This window comes from Hyperolius riggenbachi, chromosome 11 (assembly GCF_040937935.1).
Source record: "Hyperolius riggenbachi isolate aHypRig1 chromosome 11, aHypRig1.pri, whole genome shotgun sequence".
Taxonomy (NCBI): domain Eukaryota; kingdom Metazoa; phylum Chordata; class Amphibia; order Anura; family Hyperoliidae; genus Hyperolius; species Hyperolius riggenbachi.
The window spans coordinates 197,140,558-197,165,713 of NC_090656.1; the positions used below are offsets into that span (position 1 = coordinate 197,140,558).

The window sequence follows — 25,156 nt, forward strand, 5'->3', positions numbered from 1 at the left end:
TTTAGCTCAGTTTAGGGAAAAACTAAATTCTTTATATTTTTTTCCCTCTAAAGGTTTAGAAACTTGTCATTTTTTTGCTGCTTCTGTTTCATGAAAAAGTAAAATAGATTTGTAAAATGTATTTTCACTATTTACATATAAAGTGCTGCTCTACTGAATACAAAAGTTAAAGAAATAACATTTCATTTCACTATTTATACATATGGGGCTGCTATGTAGGATACAATTTATTTTGGGGAGGGAAGTTTTTACCATATTTAATACAATTTAAAATAGAGACCAAGTATAGGAAACACTTTATATTATTTATATATATAATAAGCAAAAATTAGCATAATAAATGTTTTCTTTTATAAATTACATAAATTGAAAACTATATGATGCGATGCATTTCCTAGAACACCCAATCCTTAAAATTATCACACTTATTTGTTCTGATATTAACCAAGCATTATCAGGGGAAAGCGCGAACGCAGTCCCCCACTACCACAAATTATGCAGTTGAGTTTCCCGCATTTGGGGAAATCGCAGGGGTCAACCCACCCGGAGTGCAATGGATGAGCCTCACCCTGGGAGAACCGCCTTCGTGATCATGGTGTCTCCCCTGCCAGGTAAGTATGAGTTGAAATCAGACACAGGGAGGTTGCTGGTTTGGGCACTCCCTACTCAACAGATAGCGATTTCAGACTCTGAAAAAAATATAATTTTTTCTCAAATCTTTTTCCACACACTTCATATCCTCATAAAGCAGCAAATTCTGCTGTGATGTCAATGAATACAAATTAGCCTTAAACATCCAAATTAGCCTGAACAGAACGACTCCCAGAATGCACTGTAGCAACAGACCTATTTGAATAAAATGATGTCACTCAGGCAGCCGCCCACAACTCCTTTTATGGAGGAGGGATCATTCTCTGTACAGTGGGGCTGCATCCTCTCTGTGTCTCTTCCTGCAGCCGAGCAGCTTGCCTGCCGCTATTGTCTCATATTACCCTGCACTCCAGTAAGAAGCACAACCACCTCAAATACATGAAAATGATTGCATTGCTTTAATCTTTACTGAATTTAGAGGACTACAAGGAAAAATAAAATACTGTTACATTTAGAATAAAAAAAATGAACATAAATCAGAAGATCTATAGGAATTAAAAGTAGACAGCCTGCAAATGGATAGTAGACATCCTGCAAATTTTTATAGCATCGATCAATTTACTATATTGAGTTGAAGTGTCTGTGAACAAAGTACAATCGCTTCCCCAGCGGATGCCACTAAAGAAAATCAGCAGCCAAGACGCTCTATTCAAGACAATTGATCATACGAATATATCCTAAAAACGTAGCAGTAGCAGGGTAGCAGATAGACGTCACTGTGGGATGTACAACCAGCTTTAGCATACAAAATCCTGCAGCCCTCAGTAGGAGGCACTCTTGTGCCCCATTTCCTAGGTTGAACGGTATGGACATTGGAATTTCGCTCTTCAATATATACATGCGTAAGATGTGTATCCACGTTTGATATTATTCTTTTTTTTTTTGTATTTGTTCTGCTATCTCTAGCTTGTTGTTGTATTTGCCTTATTGTACAATAAATAAAGCTCTTTATAAAAAAAAAAAAAAAAAAAAGAATCCTGCAGCCCCCAGTGCACACAAAGCCAAGGTGACCACCCCCAGGGATACTGCACTGATGAGTATGCAGGTAAGTACTCCACAAGCCTTTATCACAGTAGTCCTCAAACTATGGCCCACAGGCCGAATGTGCCCCAAGGCTTTTTCACTGGCCCCCAAACACAAAATGTACAACTTATAGATGTGGCTCACTGCACCTTTAAATATCAGTGGCCCGCATTTAGCAGTGCTGGCACCACCCATCCACATACTGTAGAAGCCAGTGAGCAGTCATTCGCTGGCTTCCAATCCAATTCTGCATCAGGTGACACTGCTGTCCAGCTGGACGGCAGGTTGTCCCCTGGGTATGCTTCACTGGAGCACAAAGACGTTCCTTGGGCGCCGCATGACTGAATGATTGCTGCTGGGAGTTCTCCTTTGGGCATGATTGGGGAAAATCAATACCTAGATTCAATGTAATGCTTTTCAACATCATTTTATGTATATTCCGGCCCCCCAGCAGTCTGAAGTATGTTGACCCGGCCCTTGACCGAAAAAGTTTGGGGACCTCTGCTTTATCATAACAACACAGATTAAAGTAGAAACAATCACTCACATCTCTAGTGACCCCTGAGGACGGGAAAAGCCCAAACCGGTCGGAACTGACTAGAGAGTGGGCATCTCAAGGTATTTACCATTTGTATGATTAGCACTTTTAGTGCTTCAAGGTTTTTATTAATTAAATGGGTCCTGTTGTGCAGGATCCACAATGTAAGTGATTATTTCTACTTTTATTTGTGGTGTTACATTAAAGGTCTGTTGAGTTTTTACCTGCATACTCCTCAGTGATTTTATCCCTGGTGATTGTCACCTTGTCTTTGTGAGCACTGATGGCTGCAGGATTCTGCTGGCTAAAGCTGGTTGTACATCCAACAGTGACGTTTGTCTACTTCCCTGCTTATGCTGAGTTTTTAGGATATATTGGCCTCGATTCATAAAGCATTCCCGCATTCGGAAATGCTGAAAACGTCTCACTTTACCGACCACACAGCAAAATCTGTATTCATAAAGGCTTTTTCCGCATGAAAAGCCGACATTCACGAGCAGAGTGATAAATCACCGCCTTGCGCGGTGATTATCATAGCAAAAGTAACAAGTAGTCAATTCATAAAGATTAGAGGTAGCGGTATGCGGACGGGTATTACCGCTACCTCTGATGTGGCGAGAAGCGTGCGGAATACAGTGCAGTGAATAGGACAGACCTCCCATGCAGCTGCAGAGAGAACACCGCACGGAGGGACTCCGCCTGCTTCTCCTGTTTCCGCATGCGTAGGACAGCCTAACGCCTGCCTACAGCGGAATATCTCCGCATGCCTGTCACATCTAGCTACATTTTTATGAATTACCACCCTGAAGGCGGAAATACCGACAGCGGTGTTTCCCCGCTCGACTTTCCCCGCTTGACAGCACTTTTATGAATCGAGGCCATTGAGTTGAAGCCAGAAGTTTACAAACACTTAGGCAGGGAGCACACATAGGTTATCATTCATGAACAGGCTGTCGGTAAAGGGAATCAGTGCGGGAAAACACCGCTGGCGGATTTTTAGACTTCTGGGTGGGCATTCATAAAAAAAGTAGCCATGTGCGGAAGCAGTGCGGAGATTCCCCGAGCTAAGCTAGCGGTAGGCTTGCGGAGACACGAAAGCTGCCGAGTTGATACATTTCTCCGTGTTCCGCTCTGCTGCAGCTGCCTGGGAGGTCTGTGTGTCTCCATTCACTTACATTGGTATCGCCACATCAGAGGGAGCGGTACTTCCCGACCTCACACCGCTTGCGGTGATCTTTATGAATGAACATTTTGCTACATTTGTACCGATAATCACTGCACAAGGCGGTGATTTATCACTCTGCTCGGTAGTGTCATTTTTCCATGCGGAAAGAGGCTTTATGAATGCTGACTTTGCTAAGTGGTCGGTAAAGTCAGCTATTTTAAGCATTTCCGCATGCGGAAATGCTTTATGAATGATAGCCATTGGCTATCATTCATAAAGGAGCTGTCGGTACGGGGAATCAGTGCGGGAAAACACTGCTGCCGGTGTTTTAGACTTCTGGGTAGGCATTCATAAAAAAAACATCCAGGTGTGGTGGCAGTGCGGAGATTCCCCGAACTAGGCAGGCGGTAGGCAGGCAGAGACACGGAAGCTGCCGAGTTGATACATTTCTCCGTGTTCCGCTCTGCTGCAGCTGCCTGGGAGGTCTGTGTGTCTCCATTCACTTGCATTGGTATCGCCACATCAGAGGGAGCGGTACTTCCCGACCTCTCACCGCTTGCGGTATTCTTTATGAATAAACATTTTGCTACATTTGTTCCGATAATCACCGCACAAGGCGGTGATTTATCACTCTACTCGGTAGTGTCATTTTTTCATGCGAAAAGAGACTTTATGAATGGGGATTTTGCAGAGTGGTCGGTAAAGTCAGCTGTTTTTAGAATTTCCGCATGCGGAAATGCTTTATGAATGATACCCATTGTAGAATTGTGTGTATTTTGCTGCACATGATAAAATGCGCACTTCTGCACTGAGGTGCAAGTTTTTCACACAGAACAGGATTTATGTTTGTTTTAAAATTATGTTTCACTGAGTATTTTTGGACAATATCATTATAGGGAATTGTAAGATATGCAAAATGAATTTAAAAATCTTGAATTGATGTAATTAATTGGTCCTTTATAAATAATTATTATTATTTAGTATCTACTGTATATAGCGCCATCTTCCACAGCGCTGTACAGAGTATATACATAGGAGATGTATTAATATTTAATGAATACTTAAAGATTTTAGAAATATTACATCTCATGTATTTACTACATATTAAATCCCCTTTATATTGTTACTATAAAATTATTTTTATTATGTTTTGCAGTAATATGAAATTATACATTTTTAGCTCAGTTTAGGGTAAAACTAAATTCTTTATATCTTTTTCCCTCTAAAGGTTTAGAAACTTGTCATTTTTTTGCTGCTTCTGTTTCATGAAAAAGTAAAATAGATTTGTAAAATGTATTTTCACTATTTACATATAAAGTGCTGCTCTACTGGATACAAAAGTGAAAGAAATAACATTTAATTTCACTATTTATACATATGGGGCTGCTATAGGATACAATTTATTTTGGGGAGGGGAGTTTTTACCATATTGGCTATCATTCATAAAGCATTTCCGCATGCGGAAATGCTAAAAACAGCTGACTTTACCGACCACTCGGCAAAGTCAGCATTCATAAAGGCTCTTTCCGCATGAAAAAATGACACTAACGAGCAGAGTGATAAATCACCGCCTTGTGCGGTGATTATCGGAACAAATGTAGCAAAATGTTCATTCATGAAGAACACCGCAAGCGGTGTCAGGTCGGGAAGTCCCGCTCCCTCTGATGTGGCGATACCAATGCAAGTGAATGGAGACACACAGACCTCCCAGGCAGCTGCAGCAGAGCGGAACACGGAGAAATGTATCAACTCTGCAGCTTCCGTGTCTCCACCTGCCTACCGCCTGCCTATCGCCAGCCTAGTTCGGGGAATCTCCGCAGTGCTACCGCACATGGATACTTTTCTGTGAATGCCCACCCAGAAGTCTAAAATACCGCCAGCGGTGTTTTCCCGCACTGATTCCCCTTACCGACAGCCTCTTTATGAATGATAGCCATTTAATACAATGTAAAATAGAGACAATGGCTATCATTCATAAACAGCTTGTCGGTAAAAAGAATCTGCGGGAAAACACCGCTGGCGGTGTTTAAGACTTCTGGGTGGGCATTCATGAAAAAGTATCCGTGTGCGGAAGCAGTGCGGAGATTCCCCGAACTAGGCTGGCGATAGGCAGGCGGAGACACGGAAGCTGCCGAGTTGATACATTTCTCCGTGTTCCGCTCTGCTGCAGCTGCCTGGGAGGTCTGTGTGTCACCATTCACTTACATTAGTATCGCCACATCAGAGGGAGCGGTACTTCCCGACCTCACACCGCTTGCGGTGATCTTCATGAATGAACATTTTGCTACATTTGTTCCGATAATCACCGCACAAGGCGGTGATTTATCACTCTGCTCGGTAGTGTCATTTTTGCATGCGGAAAGAGCCTTTATGAATGCTGACTTTGCCGAGTGGTCGGTAAAGTCAGCTGTTTTTAGCATTTCCGCATGCGGAAATGCTTTATGAATGATAGCCCAAGTATAGGAAATACTTTATATTATTTAAATATATAATAGGCAAAATTTAGCATAATGTTTTATTTTATAAATTACATAAATTGAAAACTATGATGCATTTCCTATAACACCCAATCCTTAAAATTATCACTTATTTGTTCTGATATTAACCAAGCATTATCAGGGGAAAGCGCGAACGCAGTCCCCCACTACCACAAATTATGCAGTCGAGTTTCCCGCATTTGGGGAAATCGCAGGGGTCAACCCACCCGGAGTGCAATGGATGAGCCTCACCCTGGGAGAACCACCTTCGTGATCATGGTGTCTCCCCTGCCAGGTAAGTATGAGTTGAAATCCTACACAGGGAGGTTGCTGGTTTGGGCACTCCCTACTCAACAGAGAGCAATTTCAGACTCTGAAAAAATATTATTTTTTCTCAAATCTTTTTCCACACACTTCATATCCTCATAAAGCAGCAAATTCTGCTGTGATGTCAATGAATACAAATTAGCCTTAAACATCCAAATTAGCCTGAACAGAACAACTCCCAGAATGCACTGTAGCAACAGACCTATTTGAATAAAATGATGTCACTCAGGCAGCCGCCCACAACTCCTTTTATGGAGGAGGGATCATTCTCTGTAGAGTGATACTGAGTCCTCTCTGTGTCTCTTCCTGCAGCCGAGCAGCTTGCCTGCCGCTATTGTCTCATATTACCCGAACTCCAGTAAGAAGCACAACCACCTCAAATACATGAAAATGATTGAATTGCTTTAATCTTTACTGAATTTAGAGGACTATAAGGAAAAATAAAATACTGTCACATTTAGAATAAAAAAAAAAAATGAACATAGTAAAAAAGGGGTTAACGTTTAACCGCTTCTGTCACAAGAGATTTAGATTTCTCATGTTTGCCAAGACCCATGCATATTTATTTTAAATCAGAAGATCTATAGGATTTAAAAGTAGACAGCCTGCAAATGGATAGTAGACATCCTGCAAATTTTTATAGCATCGATCAATTTACTATATTGAGTTGAAGTGTCTGTGAACAAAGTACAAACGCTTCCCCAGCGGATGCCACTAAAGAAAATCAGCAGCCAAGACGCTCTATTCCAGACAATTGATCATACAAATATATCCTAAAAACGTAGCACTAGCAGGGTAGCAGATAGACGTCACTGTTGGATGTACAACCAGCTTTAGCATACAGAATCCTGCAGCCCCCAGTGCTCACAAAGCCAAGGTGACCATCACTAAGGATACTGCACTGATGAGTATGCAGGTAAGTACTCCACAAGCCTTTATCACAGTGGTCTTCAAACTATGGCCCACAGGCCGAATGCGGCCCCCGAGGCTTCTTCACTGGCCCCCAAACACAAAATGTACAACTTATAGATGTGGCCCACTGCACCTTTAAATATCGGCGGCCCGCATATAGAATAGCAGTGCTGGCACCACCCACCCACATACTGTAGAAGCCAGCAAGCAGTCATTCGCTGGCTTCCAACCCAATTCTGCATCAGGTGACACTGCTGTCCAGCTGGACGGCAGGTTGTCCCCTGGGTATGCTTCACTGTCCAGTGCACAAAGACGTTCCTTGGGTGCCGCATGACTGAATGACTGCAGCTGGGAGTTCTCCTTTGGGCCTGATTGGGGAAAATCAATACCTAGATTCAATGTAATGTTTTTTAACATCATTTTATGTATGTTCCGGCCCCCAAGCAGTCTGAAGTATGTTGACCCGGCCCTTGACCGAAAAAGTTTGGGGACCTCTGCTTTATCATAACAACACAGATTCAAGTAGAAACAATCACTCACATCTCTAGTGACCCCTGAGGACGGCAAAAGCCGAAACCGGTCGGAACTGACTAGAGAGTGGGCATCTCAAGGTTTTTACCATTTGTATGGTTAGCACTTTTAGTGCTTCATTGTTTTTATTAATTGAATGGGTCCTGTTGTGTAGGATCCACAATGGCTATCATTCCTAAAGCATTTCCGCATGCGCAAATGCTGAAAACAGCTGAATTTACCGAGCACTTAGCAAAGTGTTTATTCATAAAGGCTGTTTCCGCATGAAAACCTGACATTCCGGGGGCGCATGCGCGCAGCAGACTGAGATGGATGCTTGATCCCAGTCCTGCGCGAGTCTAGGGAGATCTTTAGCAAATATCGCTAACCCACCGGCCTGAAAATTCTGCACAAAAACGGTAACAGCAAGCGGAACACTCGGGGCAACCGCCGGAGAATGGCATCAAGCACCAGAGCAAGAACTGGAGCTAAAACGCCGTCCGTGGCCGACTCACCCGAATCACCTAAGATGGCGCCCGGCACTGAGCAAGAAGCTGAACTCCACAACGATAATGAGAACAGCCAGGACTTGTTTCCCCAAGCGGGGACACCAGCAGATAACGCTACATCGCCCATCCCGGAACAAATTACGATCGATGAGCTTAGAAATATAATCCGGGAGGAGATTGTGAGTGCAAATAAGCAGCTGGGCTGTGAACTTCTGCGTGAGATCAGGCAGGTAGGCCTCAGAACCTCCGCTAACGAAGAGAGGCTGGACAAGGTCACAATAGTACAGGGACATGAGAAAGAGGTGACCTCTCTGCGGGCAGACTTTAACACCCTTGAAAGCAAAGTCGACGACAAATTAGAAGATTTTGAAAACCGGTCAAGGAGAGAAAACATCAGGATTCGAGGGATACCTGAAACAATCCAAGACTTACCGGGCTTCACTACAGCCCTGTTCCAGGAGCTACTCCCGAATCTACCTCTTGAACAATTAGAGATGGATCGTATACATAGGGCCCTCTCACGCCCCCTCACCAACGGCCCACCGCGGGACATAATACTAAAGACGCATCACTATCTCACCAAGGAGAAGCTCTTGCAGGCAGCGCGCAATAAGCCGGATCTTTCGTTTCAGGGCCACCGCTACCAACTGTATGCTGATCTGGCCCCCTCTACCTCAAGCGTAAGGAACTGCGGCCTCACCTTACTACATTAAAAGATAAAAACATCCGCTACAAGTGGGGGTTCCCCTTCCAGCTTAGCTTCCAATGGCAGGAGAAACAACATGTAATCCGCTCCACAGATGAGGCCAGGGAATGTTTCCGCGCACTAGCCTTCCCTCTACCTCCACGACCCTCTCAATCTCAAGAGGCGACAAAGCAACCAGACGTCTCGCAACCTCAGGAGAGCCGAGCATCTTCCTCCCCGCCTAAAGAACAGCGTGATCGTTCAGCCAACTCTCGCATGCAAGCCTTGAAGGATCTGTCTTCACAAGTGTTTCAGAAAGTACCGTGATCCCTGAGATAAGTATATGACTGCATACTATAACGTAACACCCTGACCTATGGCTTAATATATAGAGCAACCTTTTACAACCTGTTGCTGTACAGGATGAGTTATGGTGATAACCTGGGGGCAGCAGGAAACAGTCTTTCACCCTAAGCCCTCTGGCGGACAGCATTCCGGACTCCGTACAACAGCATCTTACTATGCGTACGAGACTATCTTTATGTGTTAACCAGAGCCCGTCAGACTGCTCATCTATGCTGTTTCGCATTCCTGCTCCCCGTTCTAGACTCTCATCATAAAGCCTACAGCACAATCCTACACAGCTTGAGCACAGGTTAAAAACTTGAGAAGCCCTATGTGATTTCAACATTCATTCGGTATGTCAGCTTTAAGCAGGCACTGACTGCCTGAGACTCTCACTAAGTCCTTTCCAGGTTAATGCAGTCATTGCACCGAAGTCATATAACGAATGTGCAATGCGCAAAGTGTTTTTATGACTACTTATCACCATATAGTCACTTCATTCGTGTAACTGACCAGTTATGTTTATATGTTATTTTATTCATCACGTTATGTGTAATTGTTTAGATATGATTATGAATGAGGAGTACGCTCGGTTTTAACTCGAGGCCTGTGCCCCCCGCCCCCTGGGGGCGCGCACGACTGTGATGATGTTAGCACGCCGTCCCGGTGCAGATGTAATGTTCCGGGTCCGCCACTGCGGCATCCTCTGCCCGTGCGTCGCCCTGGGGAGGCTGGGGTGACTTCCTCGGCACGCTGGGCCGCCCGTGCCTTTAAATGGGTTTGTGTCCCCTGCCCTCCGGGGGCGCGCGCGACTGTGACAATGTTAGCATGCCGTCCCGGTACTGATGTTCCGGTCCGGGTCCGCCACTGCGGCATTCTCCGACCGCGCGGCGCCCTGGGGGGGCTGGGGGCGCGCCCCCAGCACACTAAACCACGAGAACTTGAATCTGCCTTTAAGATTACGAAAACAACTTCGGCCCTCTTGGACCCCTAATTTATCTGTGCAGTTAAGTAGCAACTACCCTACATACTGACGACTCTACTATTCTGGGTCGCCCGTGCTTTTCATCCGAGGAGGTGTCCCTTGCCCCCCGGGGGCGAGCTCGACTGAGACAATGTTAGCATGCCGTCCCGGTACTGTTGTACAGGCCGGGTCCGCCACTGCGGCATTTTCCGACTGTGCGCCGCCCTAGGGGGGCTGGGATGGTGTCCTTTATATGCTGGGCCCAGAGTAGGGGCCTCTACGACAGCAATAGCAGCCATAGCTACCCTGAAACTCTACTCTGTTTGTGCAGAGACATAACATTTACCCTACAAGGACGCCTCTGTGGTTTGGGGTCTCCGTTGCCCATGGTTTGGGTTTGGTGGTCCCCGCCCCCCGGGGGCGCGCGCGACCGCGACAATGTAAGCATGCCGTCCCAGATTTGTTGTAATAATCCGGGTCCGCCACTGCAGCATTCTCCGACTGTGCGTCGCCCGGGGGGGGGGGCCGGGGCCCCGTAATGGGCGCAGCGGGCCTCCAATATATTCCATAGAGTAAAGCAGGGGCCCCCAATTGCTAGCGGTGGCGCATAATTGATGGGATACTTCCCCTATCAACCGGTGTAATGATAGATACACACCTCAAACTTGAAGATAGCCTCTCCCGACCCCTTATGCAACCCCACACGCACCCGACGAGTGTCTAATGGCTGACACCCCACGGGAGCAATCGGATACTTTACAGTATCTCCACACCTACTCGAGGAGCTCCGACCCATGGATCATCCTCACCTCTCGATATTTCTACTTTTTCTACTTTCCCCTCTCCCCTCTCATACTTCTTCCTATCCCTTCGCCGTTCTGTTCCCCCCTCATCCATAATAACCACCTCAGGAAAAGGCATATACTTTGCTTTCTAACGCCGACCCATGTCTATTAACATATTGTCCCTGAATGTTCAGGGATTTAACTCCCTTGTCAAGCGCTCTAAAGCGTTTGCCTCCTTTCGAGCCAAGCACGCAGACATAGTGTGTTTGCAGGAAAAACACTTCCCATCTAATTATACTCCTAAATACCTCCACAGCACGTTCCGCCAATTTTATATGGCTAACGCCAAGACAAAACAAAGGGGGGTCCTCATTGCTTTCAGGAGATCAGTCAACTTTATATGTGGTAGGGAAATTAAAGATCCAGACGGAAGGTATCTTATCCTGGTGGGTACCATACAAGATGTGGAAGTCACAATTGTGTCATACTATGCCCCCAACACGGAACAAATACCTTTTTTACGCCACCTAACAGAAGTATTGGGCACCCATACAGTGGGCACCTTACTTCTATGCGGCGATTCTAATCTTGTCTTACGGCCCAACTTAGACAGAGATAACCCTGCCCACACGCGATCAACAGCATCAGAGGTCCGTCAAGCTAAACAATATAGGGACTTAATACAAGCACTCTCGTTAGCTGATTGCTGGAGGGAAATGCACCCCAACAAAAAAGGGTTTACCTTTTATTCCCACCCGCATAACACACAGTCCCGTATTGACCACTGTTTTGTATATGTTACGGCCAGAACCCGAAGTTTGGCCAGAACTAGAAGTGGCCGGCCACTTCGGGTTCTGGCCGGCCAATGTGCGAACTGGCCGCTGCGCTGCGGCCAATGTGAGAAATGCAACAATTCCTGTAAAGTTAATGGGATGTTGTGGCCGCAGCGCAGCGGGCAAATGTATCACACATCTTTTACTTTATTCAATGACATTAAGCCGACCGGATTTTTCCCCGCTTTCTCTCTTCCCCTCGCCTCTCTCTCCTCCCCTCGCCTCTCTCTCTTCCTTCTCTTATGGGCAGCCGGGCGGGGGACACGCGTGTCCAGGAGAGTCGTTCGTCGCGGCAGGAGAGCAGAGCGGGGAGGCTGCAGACATCGCTTCTGCCAGCACCCGCTCTGCAAGAACGGCAGGATTCCCCTGCCGCGACGAACGACTCCGGAGGGACACGCGTGTCCCCCGCCCGGCTGCCCATAAGAGAAGGAAGAGAGAGAGGCGGGGGGAGGAGAGAGAGGCGGGGGGGGGGGAGGAGAGAGGCAGAGAAAAAGCCGGGCGGCTTAATGTCATTGAATAAAGTAAAAGATGTGTGATACATTTGCCCGCTGCGCTGCGGCCACAACATCCCATTAACCTTACAGGAATTGTTGCATTTCTCACATTGGCCGCAGCGCAGCGGCCAGTTCGCACATTGGCCGGCCAGAACCCGAAGTGGCCGGCCACTTCTAGTTCTGGCCAAACTTCGGGTTCTGGCCGTAACATATACACTAAATTCCTCACCAATCTCACCAAAGCTGAACTTCATCCCATCCCCTGGTCCGACCATAAAGCAATCGTCATCTCCCTCTCCTCACTAATTATCAAGCCAACCGAACCACGATGGACGCTCAATCGGTCGCTGTTATCCGACCCAGCCACTGCAGCCACAATAGAGTCTCACATAAAGGATTATTTTAAGCTCAACCCGAGCGACAAGGAAGTTCCGGATTATATTATCTGGGAAGCACATAAGGCAGTGCTTCGGGGACACTTTATAGCCCTTGCAGCTTACAGGAAAAAGAAGCATACACAAGAACTAGCCTCGCTAGAGCAAACTTATATAGAAGCAGAAGAAAACTTCAGCAGTAATCCCTCCCCCGCAAACAAGCAGGCTAGATTTAGAGCAGAGGAAGCCTTAAACATTTTTCTCACTAGCAGAGCTGAAAGGCATCTTAGATGGAGCAAATATAGACTGACCGTAAACTGTAACAAGCCATCCTCTATGTTCGCTCGCCGCCTCAAACGACCAGACCCAACTTATAAGCCAATCAATTTAAACATAGGTAATGGCGCACACACCTGTAATCCCCAGAAAATAGTTGCCGTCTTCCATAAGGGCTTAACCAAATTATATAAACAATCCACGACGACCAACTCAACTCTACTCCGTAACACTTTGAACAATCTACCCTTGCCCGCTATCGACGAAAACTTTAAACAAATGCTTGACTTAGCTATTACCCCTAAAGAAGTCCTACACGCCATACACACCTCTAAAATAAACAAAGCCCCAGGCCCTGACGGCTTCCCCGCCCTATACTATAAAAAATACGCAGATATCCTCGCTGCCCCGCTGACCAGGGCGTTTAAAAAATTATTACGCGAAGAGAGACCCGGTCCAGAGTCATTGCTGGCTCGGATCCGGACTCGGATCACTCGCTATGGACAAATTATAGGCCCATCTCTCTATTGAACAACGATATCAAAATTCTAGCTAAAATATTGGCCACTAGGCTCAGCGAAGGTATCGGGGATTTAATTGGGCGAGATCAAGTGGGGTTCATGCCGCACCGCCAAGCCAGCGATAATATAAGAAGACTTATACACCTGATATCTTCGGCAACGACAGCGGGTACTCCCATGATGCTACTGTCACTCGACATACAAAAGGCTTTTGATACGGTGTCATGGGAGTACCTACTTGAATTACTGACCATTTGGGGCTTTGGCCCTAATTTTCTCAACTGGCTCGGGGCACTTTACTCCTCCCCCAGCGCTTTTGTTAAATATAATGGATTCAAATCCGCCACATTTCCCATCGGCAGGGGCACCCGCCAAGGCTGCCCCTTATCCCCGCAGCTATTCGCGCTCATTATGGAACCCCTGGCCCTTCTAATAAACCATCATGAAGAGTTGGCAGGTAGGTATCACAAGTTATGTATGTATGCAGATGATGTCATCTTAACCCTAACACAGCCAAGCGAATCCTTAACCACTTTAGCAGACGTCCTAATGACCTTTGAAGACATATCTGGTCTAAAAATAAACAGCCTTAAATCCAAAGCGCTAAATATCACTCTACCCACGAAAGTCGTGCAAGAGTTACAGAACTCCTTTGACTTTAAATGGGAACCTCAAAAACTAAAATACTTGGGGATCTTCCTAACTAAGTCTTACACTACCCTTTTTGAAGCTAATTATCCAGGGCTACTAGCAGGAGTAACGCAGTTGATGGAGTGTTGGAAACGATACGCAATCTCGTGGCTGGGTCGGATAACGGCGCTCAAAATGACCATTTTGCCAAAGTTTCTGTATGCATTCAGAGTTCTACCAATCTCTATACCCTCCCTCTTCCTCAAAAGAGCGCAAGCAGCACTGCTTGCTTTCATCTGGAAGAGTACAGGCCCCAGCGTCTCCCGCGAGACTCTATATAGAATGCGCTCGGATGGTGGCTTAGGAGTACCCAACTTATCAGTCTATTACAAGGCAGCCCAAATCGCACAATTAACTATGTGGCACGAAGAAAGACATATCCCAATATGATGCGAAATAGAAAGCTCCCTATGTGCACCTATAGCAACTAATAATCTGCTCTGGCTCACACCCGCTCAATACAAAACCATCAAGCACCCAATAATTTTGCACTCATTACGCGTCTGGAGTCAAGCTAAGACTAGAGATAGGCTTATCTCATCGCACCTACCATTGCTATCTTTCTTAGGCCACCCAAACTTTCTCCCAGGATTACACAGTCCATCCACTTTTAAATGGTGGCGGCTAAAAGGTTTAACGACAATCTATAGCTTAGTGAACGATGTAACCCTTAAAACACTCTCCTCCCTTAAAGAACATAAGCAATTGCCAGACACAGAGCTCTTTCGCTTCCTCCAAATTTCCCATTTTATAAATAAGCATATTAAATCTTGCAAATCGCTTCTTACCAGAACATGGTTTGAACACATATGCACTGCCAATCCGGGCTCCCCAGGCCTCATTTCACAACTATATAAAAACGCTATATCACCTTACAATTTGCCTAAACCTCAATATATCTTGAGATGGGAAAAAGATCTTAATACCTTCGATATAGAAGACCTTCGGCAGGTATGGAGAGGCACACCTAGCCTTTCTATAAGCTCCTCCCTAGTAGAGACCCAATATAAAGTACTCCTACGCTGGTATATGACCCCAGATCGTCTCGAGAAATTCTGCCCAACTAACAAAGGGTTATGCTTCAGAGGATGCGGTCAGCGGGGCACCTTTACACACGTGTGGTGGTCTTGCCCGAAAGTTCGCAGGCTCTGGATCAGAGTTTACCAAGTGATCTACACTACCATCCGAGCGCAGGTTCCGAAGCTACCAGAGGTAGCCCTCCTAGGTATTAGGCCTCCTGATCTCACAAGATTTCAACATAAACTACTAATACATATTTGCCTCGCCGCAAAAAGAGTGATAGCGGGCTCCTGGAGGACCCCCGCACTTCCCTTTAGCTCATTTAAAACTAAACTTAGTCATGCGCTCTGTTTCGAGAAGATGAAAGCTATTCTAGATGATTCGCTCCGGCAATTTGAAAAGGTATGGAAGCCATACTTTTCCCAATACTCACATTGGGTATCATTCATAAAGAGGCTGTCGGTAGTGCGGGAAAACACCGTTCTTCTCCGCAACCGGTACTTTAGACTTCTGGGTGGGCATTCATAAAGAAGTGTGTAGGTGCGGTGGCAGTGCGGAGATTCCCCGAACTAGGCTGGCGGTAGGCAGGCGGTAGGCAGGCGGAGACACGGAAGCTGCCGAGTTGATACATTTCTCCGTGTTCCGCTCTGCTGCAGCTGCCTGGGAGGTCTGTGTGTCTCCATTCACTTGCATTGGTATCGCCACATCAGAGGGAGCGGGACTTTCCGACCTGACACCACTGGCGGTATTCTTTATGAATTAACATTTTGCTACATTTGTTCCGTTAATCACCGCACAAGGCGGTGATTTATCACTCTGCTCGGTATGTCTTTTTTTCATGCGGAAAGAGCCTTTATGAATGCTGACTTTGCCGAGTGGTCGGTAAAGTCAGCTGTTTTTAGCATTTCCGCATGCGGAAATGCTTTATGAATGATACCCATTGGCTCCCAGCCTCCCTCACTAATGTTTGACCCTCGCTCCCATACTGTAGGGAAAGGGCAGGTGGGGTGGTGACGGAGCAGCGAACGGTTCCCCCTTCCCTAATCTCCTCCTTTCCAATTCCCTTCTCTTACTCTCTTCTCTCTATAAATGGTTCTGTCCCATTTACCCAACAGTTCCTGAAGCCCTGCAGCTAGGAGACCAATAGAGTCTGGGACTAATTCCCTTCAATCCGAGCTACCAGCCCAAACAACCCCCAGGCTGTTTACCCAAAATAGGGTACCTTTAGTCGAGTGCTACCAGACCGCCAAAACTGAATGGCGGCCACTGTCATATTGTTGGATGTCTAGCTATTTGTCGACTGTCTTGAGGTGTTAGTGAGTGATGCCTTGTGCCACTGACACCTATGATAATTTTATGACAAAGATATGTACCTTATGTTGTGCACATTTCAATGCAGTTGTATATTTCAGATATGTTTATATGGATCTGTTTACTTTTATATTGAAAACAATAACAAAATTTTGTGAAAAAAAAAGAAAACCTGACATTCCTGAGCAGAGCAATAAATTACTGCCATGTGCGGTGATTATGTTAACAAATGTCACCATATGTCAATTCATAAAGATTATAGCAAGCGGTGTCAGCACGGCGAATACTGCTCCCTTTGAAGTAGCGATAAGCATGCGGAGAACAGCTAAGCGAATTAGACAGACCTCCCAGCAGCAGCAGCGAGAGCAGAGCAAACAAAAATAAAATTCCAGAATACCAAGGCTGTCTTTTTTAACCCTTTGGGTACCTGTTTTCAGATATATTTCACATCAGAAAGCCTGCATGTGTAAAATTTTTGTGAGCTTCCTCTAAGTTGTGGCAATTAAATAGATTGTTTAGATTTAGAAAGACTAATAGACAGATTCCGGCAGATTCAGGCAAGGAGAGGCCGTTTTTAAAAAATGCACGTGTAAAGGGATGCTGGGGCTGCCTCTTCTGTAGTAACGTTGTCTGTGGAGGAGAAAATGTATCAACTCCGCAGCTTCTCATGTTACACAAACATACCGCCAGCCTACGGCCTGCCTAGTTCAGGGAAAATACCGAACTTGTATCGCAACTGTAAACATTTTTATGAATGAGCACACAGAAGTGTAAACTACTGAATGCGGTATTTTCCCGCACAGATTTTTTTTACAGCACTGCTTTTATGAATGATAGCCAATGTGAGTGATTATTTCTACTTTTATTTGTGTTGTCACAATAAAGGTCTGTTGAGTTTTTACCTGCATACTCCTCAGTGATTTTATCCCTGGTGATGGTCACCTTGTCTTTGTGAGCACTGATGGCTGCAGGATTCTGCTGGCTAAAGCTGGCTGTACATCCAACAGTGAAGTGTGTCTGCTTCCCTGCTTATGCTGAGTTTTTAGGATATATTGGGCTCTATTCATAAAAGGTTACCGCAAGTTTTCCGCTCAAAACAGCGGATTTTCCCGTCCATTTAGCAAAGTGGGCATTCATAAAAACTGTTCCCGCATGAAAATCTACAATCCCCCAGCAGAGCGAGTAATTTCCGCCTTCTCCAGTGTTTTTCTAGATTTATCTAGAAAAAAGTAACAAAATGGCCATTCATGAAGTTTAGAGGAAGCGGTATGTGGACGGGAAATACCGCTTCCTCTGATTTTGCGGATTACATACAAGTGAATGAGACAGACCTCCCAGAGAGAGCAGTGCACGGAGGGACTCTGCCGGCTGAAGTGTTTCCGCATGCCTTCCGACAGCTTACCGCCAGCTTTCAGCGGGAGATCTCCGCACTTGCATCGCAGCTGGCAAGATTTTTTTGAATGACCACCCAGAAGTGTAAAATACCGCTGCGGTATTTTCCCTCCAGGAGTTTTTTCGCCACAACTTTTTTATGAATAGAGCCCATTGAGTTGAAGACAGAAGTTTACAAACACTTAGGCAGGGAGCACACATAGGCTATCATTCATAAAGCATTTCCGCATGCGGAAATGCATAAAACAGCTGACTTTACCGAACACTCGGCAAAGTCAGCATTCATAAAGGCTCTTTCCGCATGAAAAAATGACACTACCGAGCAGAGCGATACATTTCCGCCTTGTGCGGAGTTTTTCTAGATTAATCTAGAAAAAGTAACAAACACATCCATTCATAAAGATTAGAGCAAGCGGTATGCGGAAGGAAAATACCGCTTGCTCGACAGTAGCGATAGGCGGGCGGATTACATGTAAATGAATGGGACGGACCTCCCAAGCAGCATCAGACAGAGGAGCGCACGGAGGGAATCGGGCAGCTTTTATGTTTCCGCATGTCTTCCGCCACGCTACCGCCAGCTTCCTCCAGAAAACCTCCGCACTTGTATCGCAACAGGCAACTTCTTTATGAATGACCACCCAGAAGTCTTAAGTACCGGTTGCGGAGAAGAACGGTGTTTTCCCGCACTACCGACTGGTCCTTTATGAATGATAGCCATAGGCTATCATTCATAAAGCGTTCCCGCATGCGGAAATGCTAAAAACAGCCGACTTTACCGAGTACTGAGCAAAATGTGTATTTATAAAGGCTGTTTCCGTATGCGAAGCTGACTTTCCCGAGCAGAGCGATAAATTACCCATTGTGCAGTGATTCTATATGGAAATGTAACAAAATGTAAATTCATAAAAATTAACGCAAGCGGTATGCGGACGGGGATTACCGCTCCCCTGGATGTAGGGATAAGCATGCGGAGTACATGTAAGTGAATGGGACAGACCTCCCAAGCAGCAGCAGAGAGAACACCGCACGGAGGGACTCGGCCAGCTTCTCCTGTTTCCGCATGCCTACCAACAGCCTAACGCTAGCCTACAGCGGGATATCTCCGCACTCCTATCGCAACTAGAAACATTTTTATGAATGACCACCCAAAAGGCTGAAATACCTACAGCGGTATTTTCCCGCACGGATTTTTGTTACAGACAACAATTTTATGAATGATAGCCATTGTAGAATTTTTTTTTTTTTTTTTTTTTTTTTTCAAAAGGGTGTTTATTTGAATCAATATATTAAAGTAGAAATACAGTTCACATAAATCTTTTGTATTTACAACATGAAGATACTGTCAGTGAAACACAATTTTTCCACATTGCTAATCATAAAGCTTATCAACAAGCCTTATCACGAATACACTTATGAATTATATATCAACTTCTTAAAGGAATATGCAACTTGCATCAAAAACTATTATAGCAAATGTTTAAAACAAATCTAGAGAAGGCTACCTAGTAGTATATGCATTGTATGAGTATGACACCAACATAGAAGGTTGTGGGTAGATTGTTTGGATAGGAAGGTTAATACTCCACAGATTCTATGAATAAGCGCAGGTTTGAGTCTGTTGTGCTCAGCACAATTGACAATGGCATTGACTCCCCAATGTACTCATTACTACGGCCTTTTTAGGAGAACGCTTGTAGAGAAAGGTACTCTTCCGTGGTTTTGAAATCTACCCATTGTGCCCAGGTGATGGCAAACTTATGGATTCTATCAAGTTTAATTGCTCTGAGCTCCTCCATGTAGTAAATGAAGTCTACTTTCGCTAGCCATTCCTTCATGGATGGTATTTTATCCGATTTCCACCACCTGGGGACAAGGGTTTTAGCTGCATTGAGAAGGTGGATCAGGAGGGAGTTCTTATACGTCTTGATGGACATGTCATTATGATGAAGAAGTAAGGCCCACTTACTAAATGGAACCTGGAATGAGGAGATTTTCCCTGCCCATGTATGTATTAATTTCCAAAATCTCAATATTTTGGGACAGTCCCACCATATATGCTCGTATGTGGCCTGTAGGGAATCACATCGCCAACATTTTGTGGGATAATTTGGGATTATTTTGTTTAAAGCCACTGGCGTTTTGTGCCATCTGGTGAGAATCTTATAGTTGGCTTCTTGAATTGAGGAATTGATTGAGCGTTTATGGGTGAGTATAAAAATGTTTTCCCAATCCACCTCTCCCACTTCGTCTCCCTCCCCTTTTTCCCATTTGTCAGTGAATGGCAAGGGCGTTTCGTGATTTAAGTTTTCTAAGGCTTTATACATTAGAGACACTGTATGAGGCACTTCATTTCCTGCCTGACATATTTCTTCAAATCCCGACAGGGGTCTACAGAACTGCTGTTTATTCGAGCTGTTGCTAATGTATGAGTGAATTTGACGTAAGGGCCAAGGGGGGATCTTGAAGTTCTGAAATGTGTCGCTAATCTTGCCTTTATCTATGAATTGACATATTTTATATTCACTATTGATGTCCTGCGTATTAAGAAATGGACCCGAAATACCTGGTCCAAAATCCAGGTTATGGGTAAGACTGGTCAGTGGACTCTTTACTGATGATAGTTTAAGCCTTTTGCAGGCCGTCTGGAAGGTTGTTATCATACTATTAATGAGTGAGAATTCACGTATGCAGTTTTTAGCTACAGGATTGGGAATCCATGGGATGCATCGTACGGAGTGACCTAAAATTTGTTCGTCTAGATCCACCCACAATTTTGCTCCTTTATGACATGACCAATCAATGATCCTGGTAAGAATGCACGCCATATGATATCTCTCAAAATTTGGTAGTGCCACGCCCCTTTTTGTTTAGGGAGGAATAATATATGTCTATTTACACGTGGTGCGGTTTTGTTCCAAATAAACACTCCCACCCTGCGTTGAATCTCTTTTAAGAATTGTTTGGGCAGAAGGATAGGTATAGCCTGTAGCATGTAAAGTAGGCGTGGAAGTATGTTCATTTTCACCACGGCTATCCGCCCGAACCATGACATGGTAAGTCCCTCCCATTTCTTAAGGTCTATGAAAATCTTATTCTGAATATCTAGGAAATTCTGCCTGAAGAGCAAGCCAGTATCTCTAGAGAGTTTGATGCCTAGGTATGTGATCGATCCCATGTTCCACTTAAAGGGCATGGACTGTTTAAGTCTCAGAGCCTCCTCATTCGGAATTGTGATGTTAAGAATCTCGGATTTGGTGAGGTTCACTTTGAAATTAGACAGTGTTTCATAAGTATTAAAAATCTGTAAAGCAGTTTTTAAGGAGGATTCAGGATTTGTCAGAAACAGAAGGACATCATCTGCATAAGCAGCAATTTTAAAGCATAAGTTACCTACTGTCACTCCCTGGATGGAGGTGTGCAGATTGATATGTCTAATGAAGGGCTCCAGGGTTAAAATAAATATTAGGGGCGATAAGGGGCATCCTTGGCGTGTGCCGTTGTTAAGCGGGAAGGAGTTGGATAAACTCCCATTTACTTTTATTTGCGCCCTGGGAGTAGAGTATAATGACAAAATTTTTTGCTTCAAGTGGTCCCCTACCTCAATGAAATTTAACACTTCTTCCATAAAGTCCCAGGCTACTCTGTCGAAGGCCTTCTCCGCATCAACCGAGAGGAGAAGGCCCTCGACCTTTCGCTTTGTCATGAACTCTATCAGAGTGATTGCTTTAGTAGTGTTGTCCCTGGCTTCTCTTCCAGGGACAAACCCCACCTGATCCTTTCCTATTAACGAGGGTATAATTTGAATTAGACGATTTGCAATGACCTTACTGAACAGTTTTGTGTCTACGTTCAGCAAGGAGATCGGTCTATAATTGGAACAGCTCGTATCGTCTTTCCCTTTTTTAGGTATAATCGTGATATGGGCCGCCTGCATTTCTGTTGGAAGAGGTGTATCATTTGAAATTTCGTTAAATAGTTCAGTCAGATGTGGTAGAAGCTCGTTCTTAAAGGCCTTATAATAGGCCCCCGAGAATCCGTCAGGTCCCGGACTTTTATTTGGTTTGAGGGATTTTATGGCTGTTAGTATCTCATCCTCATGGAAAGAGTCTCCCCACTCTTCAACCATCTGAGGATCAATTTTGGGCATCCCTGAGGTAGTCAAAAATTGGCGTATTTTCTGAAGTCTGTCCGCTACTGCTTCAGGTGAGTTGGTCTCAGGTTTTAGGGAGTAGAGGTCTGAGTAAAACTCCACGAATCTGTTTGCTATGTCAGTTGTTTTGTGTAGTAGTGTCCCTGTTTTGTTGCGGATAGCCTTGATATCTCCTCCTATTTGTTTTTCTCTAAGGGCTCTGGCTAGATATTTTCCAGGTTTATTACCTGCTTCGTAAAATATACCTGTTCTTAAAGTGAATTCCGTCTGAAAGCGTCTATCCATTATTTTATTAATGCGAGTTCTGACGTCCTTTATTTTGGTTATATTAGTCTGTGTGGCATTGGTTTTTGAGAGTAATTCTAATTTACGCAGCTCCTCAAAGAGGGCTTCCATCTCTTTCCCTTTTTCCTTTCTGAGCCTGGCCTGCTCTCCAAGCAAGAATCCCCTTATCGTGCATTTGTGTGCTAGCCAAACCGACGTCCTACTGACGTCCGGTGTCTTGTTGGTAGCGAAGAATGCTGTCAGTTCTTTCTTAAGTTTTGAAAGGACTTCAGCGTCTGTTAACAAATGGGACGGGAATCTCCATATGAAGGTTCTGTCTTGTTTCTTGCCTAATTCAATTGTTAGTACTACTGGTGCATGATCAGATCTCGTGCGTGTATCAATCCGTGCACAAACAAACCTTGACAGATCTTGTTGTGATAAGAATATATAATCGATCCTGGTCGATTTCTCATGCAAGGCAGACCAGAAGGTAAAATCACGTTCAGAGGGATGGCTAGATCTCCACGTGTCAACCAGCCTCAACAGTGCCAAGTTCTGCTTGATCCTGTTCAGGATCTTATATCTCGTGGAGGATCTGCCATCTGATGTGTCAAGAGATGGGTTCAGTGCTACATTAAAATCTCCTCCCAGTATAAGCATTCCCTGCGTGAATGGGAGCAGAACGTCGGTAACCTCAGTTATAAACGTGGCCTGGCCTTTATTTGGGGCGTAGATGTTACCAATAGTAACTGGGACACCATGAAGAAGACCCTTAACAAAAATGTACCTTCCCTCCTCATCCAACCTGCTGTCCTGCAGCACCCAGGAGACCTTTCTAGACATCACTATTGAAACGCCCTTAACTTTTCCATCAGAAGCTGTTGCGTTATACACTATAGGAAATTTGTTATCTCTTAGGCTGGGCGTTTTGGACCTTAGAAAATGGGTCTCTTGTAAAAGTAAAATTTCACAGCGGAGTCTATGTGCTTCAGTTAGTACCCATTTTGTTTTATACGGGGAGTTCAGTCCCTGCGTATTTAGCGATAGTATCGCTATTTTATTTTTGGCCATTTCTCACAAAGTAGTGCTATGAGTTTATGGGGGGTCGTATGCCGTGATGAGGCCACTCAGCGCTTATGGATACGGCTCCTCTCGTGAGTCAGAGCTCTATCCTGTGGAGTTAAATGCTCACAAACCAGCCTACAGCGATTACTTAACTTCTGGTTGGTGTTTAAACAGAGTAGAGGAGATCTAACACCTCTACAAGTATTCTGTGAGGATGTGTCAGCGTCACACGGTTGTGACGTGGCTTGGGTTGGGGGGTGGAGAAAGAGACTTATCTACTCCTACGTATTATGTAGAAGTTGATATTCTATGCTGTGATATGTAAATGTAGTTATTAGTTTTGCATATAGCACTATGGGGAGACAAGAGTCTTCTTATATAGCACATTAATGTAGCTTACTTTCTATTAAATAGCTGCCTTAGGTGATGCGGCTATGGATCAGTGGGTTATGAGGGAGTTCTTTAGAGGCCATATTCGAGCCCTGTGGGGCCTACTAGGGACAAAATATTTAGCCCTCATGAGAGGCATCGGTTCTTCAGTGAGACTTATGAAATACCGGGCTTGCTTATCTAAGGCTACTGTATAGGGATTGTCATAAAGTTGACTTCAGTTTATTCCCTCCTTCTTTTCCGCACTATAGTGGACCTATTACGGGGTCTTATGAGCTATAGTATAGCGTAAGCTTTGCGAAACCCCTCTCCTCCCACAATCTATTATGTAGCAATAATGAATCATTATCACCTTTTCATAGGGAGAGAGGAGACAAACTTATCAAGCATGGGCTGCATAGAATAACATATAGTGCATTGCAACATTTTGAGCAATTCTACCGCTGTGGGAAAGAAAAGGGGGGTTAAGGCATTGCAGGTACGAGTGAGTTAACTTTTCTCCAACAGAATATCAACCCTAGGTAAACTATTAAAACTGACAGTCCGTTGGCAGTGTCTGGATTCCGTGGAGTTCTTAACTTAATACGCTGTAATAAGAATGTCTAATATGGCTCAGAACGATATCCACTGAGGACATGCCCCCTAAAATCAAGGCAAGCCCCAGAGAAGATGAGTTCCTTTAAAGGGCTATTGTGAACGTGTAGTTTTCTGTGTGTAGGCACTATACCAGTGACCATGGGGCGGCTTCAGCTTCCCATTTGTCCAAAACGAACCGCACAGAACAAGTGTCTTAGCGTGCAGGGGGAAATTTGAAAAAACGTATACAATCCAGTTCCCTCCCTCCTACCATGACTGGGACCCCTGGGCTGGTAGAACTTGGGGAATGTAAACTAAGGGCGTAAGAAGAGAGTCATAACGGGGCAACATTAGTCTCTTTCAAAAACAGAAAAATAAAGGGAAAAAAGAGACCAAAAATACACGAGAAAAAGGAAAAAAAAAAAACCCCATGTACTTAGCTGTCCTCTTGAGAAGAGTTTGCGGAAGAGTCATCCGATGTGCGAGGGCTCCTTTGTCTCTCTTGTCTGTATGATTTTCTTTCCTTGTCCCGGCCGCCCTTTTGCTTGTTTGTATTTCCAAACCTACTGGGTTCCCCAGATCTCAGCCAAGGTGATGAAGTGCCAAACTCCGACTTCCATTCTTTCAGGACAGGAGCCTTGATTTGTAGTACGTCACAGAAAGATTCCAGTTCTTCTGGTGTTTGCAACGTATGCCACCTCTCTTGATACAGGGCACTAAGACCAAAAGGGAATCGCCATCTATAAACTATTCCTTTATCTCGTAGCAGCTTTAGAAGTGGCTTCAGGGTCCATCTCTGCCTGAGGGTGATAGGCGACAGGTCTTGGAATATAGTCACCTCGGCTTCATTAAAGAAGATCTTCTCTTGAGATCTTGCAGCCTTCACAATTTCTTCCTTCAGGGGAA

The 25,156-nt window shown here is 44.9% G+C and overlaps 1 protein-coding gene and 2 non-coding genes across 6 annotated transcripts in view; all 3 read right to left on the bottom strand.

The window, feature by feature from the left end:
- AGBL2 (AGBL carboxypeptidase 2) overlaps positions 1 to 25,156 on the bottom strand; it is a 182,489-nt gene that overhangs the window by 101,075 nt on the left and 56,258 nt on the right. The gene's annotated exons all lie outside the window — the stretch shown is intronic.
- On the bottom strand, positions 456 to 619 carry LOC137539330 (U1 spliceosomal RNA). The gene has a single exon (XR_011025024.1). It is a non-coding gene; the product is annotated as a U1 spliceosomal RNA (small nuclear RNA).
- LOC137539323 (U1 spliceosomal RNA) lies at positions 5,994 to 6,157 on the bottom strand. Its single transcript, XR_011025017.1, has one exon. It is a non-coding gene; the product is annotated as a U1 spliceosomal RNA (small nuclear RNA).